Source organism: Cupressus sempervirens, chromosome 7 (genome assembly GCF_028749045.1).
Source record: "Cupressus sempervirens isolate cs-2001-9-10 chromosome 7, ASM2874904v1, whole genome shotgun sequence".
In the NCBI taxonomy this organism is placed as follows: domain Eukaryota; kingdom Viridiplantae; phylum Streptophyta; class Pinopsida; order Cupressales; family Cupressaceae; genus Cupressus; species Cupressus sempervirens.
Genome location: NC_143124.1, coordinates 433,024,540 through 433,026,788, shown reverse-complemented (window position 1 = coordinate 433,026,788; position 2,249 = coordinate 433,024,540). Strand labels below are relative to the sequence as shown.

Here is a 2,249-nt window from a genome sequence, read left to right as displayed (position 1 = left end):
TGAAAGGGTTTCGACATAGAAAAATTTTATTATCTGTAATTTGAATCTAAGAATCTGAGTAATAGATCATTTACATTGATGTCATTTGTAAGTTGGAGAAAATCAGAAACATTGTCTCAAGACCGGACTTGTTTAATTAGGTCTTCCGATGATTACATTCAAGTCTTAGCACTGTTTGGGAAATTGAAACATCGAGAATCCGAATATAAGGCCACCTTCCTTACGAGCTAGTGAAAGTGATATTGACAAGAAGAGAGCAAAGCAGGTTTCATAAACCCGCATATAATATTATATGAACTGATTTTAGGAATTGCTATAGTTGAACTGCCATTATGAAGTACACGACCATTTTAAAACTTATTCAGTTAAAATAATTCCAACATTTGGACAAAACTGATACCATAATATTTATATTAAGATTTCATGGATTTACGTAGCGGATGAGTGTATTGCCAAACAAGAACTTAGATGACTACAACTATACAGAACAGTAAGCCAGCCAAAATGAGGCTACTAAGCCTGGAAGTATAGCAAATTATCCAAAAAAGTTTACTAAAACCAAAAATACTTTGGCAAATAGTATAACCAATCTTTAGAGGGAATTCAACCCTACTCCTAATACACGATCTAAGAAAAGATGGAGGAAACAACGATGAGGCCAGATTTATATAGAGAGGAACCTAAAAGATTATTCATTTCTAGACTTTTACCCACCAAAAAAATTATCCTTGCTTACCAGACTAATGGAGGCCTTCCTTCCCCAAATACCAACCCATTCCTTGCCAGTCAACGCAAATCTGAGTGTTAATAGCCACCAGCAGAAACATCCAATTTCTTGTAATTTCCTGTCCTTTCAGCAATTACCATCTATGTTTTATAAAACTAAATCTGGCTCCCTTATAATTGAATCTTTGAAGACGACTCTGCAAAAGTCTCTTAAAGAAAGTTTATCCATGTCAATGTGTAGAATATTGGCAATGAACATGGCAACAATGTCAGAATTGTATTTAGGCTTGTCCATTGGTTTGGAAAAGCCCTCTCGCACAATGACTCTAATAGCCCTATGAACTAACCCATTCTTAGTCTTGACCATCTTCCTAATTCTCAGATCGCTAATCTCCCCCAAAACGACATTTCCCTAAACCAAGAGCTCATTCGTATAGAGGTGTCCATGCCTAAGAATACAACACTCACAACTAAAGGAAACTAACAATTGAAGAAGACATACAGTGCTACAACCTACAGAACATAACGGCAAAAAAAAAAACAGAGACTATGACTAGATTCGGTCGCTAAAGGCTCCTTAAATAGGAGAAAACTTTATCATGGTCGAAAGCCTAGAGGAGTTGCGAATAATTAAGTGTGCTTACCAAAGCTTGTAATGATTTTTTCTTTGCAAGATTAAAGATGAATGATTCGTGATTGACTGATAAACGTACCTTAACCTTGTGCGAGGAGGATTAGCTTTCGAAAATCAAGTAATTCTCATTGATATGAATCCATTACCTCTCTGGTCAATTTGTATTAAAAATAATTTGGGAAAAAAAATTTTAAATAGATTTTTTGTTGCATGGTTCTTAGAAGACAAATACTAGATTCATGAGACCACCAGCTTCCTAAATGGACCTAAATTTTAAATAAAACTAAACTCATGGAACTAACTACTAGAAAATCTCAAGCAAATCATAGTCTATTTTTAAAAAATAAAACTTAACTCATGGAACCAACTACTTAAACTACTAAAAAATCTCAAGCAACTCATTGTCTTTTTTGTTAAAAAAGAGGCCCCTTACATGGGACCTTTCTTTTTCATTTTTTAGACAATAGCTGTTTGGAAAATGATTCTAATTCATTATTTTCCTATAACAAAAATAAATTGCATTAGACTACTACAGCTGGTTATAATAAAAATAAATTGCATTAGACTACTACAGCTGGTTGAGGAGAAATTAAACTTGGGAGTACATGGGTATGTTGAGAGAATAGAGGACAGAACAGCATTGGGAGAACCAACAAGCTGTAATAGAATGCAATCAGCGTTTTTGGCTTAAGCCAAAAAGGCAAAATCAAATGCCAAGATCATTCGAGTGTGGAAACAATTGGCAGCAGCTTGAGTTGTAATTAGGCAATCGAACTGCTGTCTAACATGCTGATATGGAAGGAAACATAGCAACTGTGTGAGATTGAGACCGTTTAAATTCAAAAACGAAGTAAAGAATGCTGGATTTTTTCAATTGATGGTGTACAAA

The 2,249-nt window shown here is 34.6% G+C and overlaps 1 non-coding gene across 1 annotated transcript; it reads left to right on the top strand.

Annotated features, from left to right (window-relative positions):
• The first annotated feature begins 292 nt into the window (after nucleotides 1–292).
• On the top strand, nucleotides 293–366 carry LOC149547405 (small nucleolar RNA SNORD36). Its single transcript, XR_016355028.1, has one exon. It is a non-coding gene; the product is annotated as a small nucleolar RNA SNORD36 (small nucleolar RNA).
• The last annotated feature ends 1,883 nt before the right edge of the window (nucleotides 367–2,249 follow it).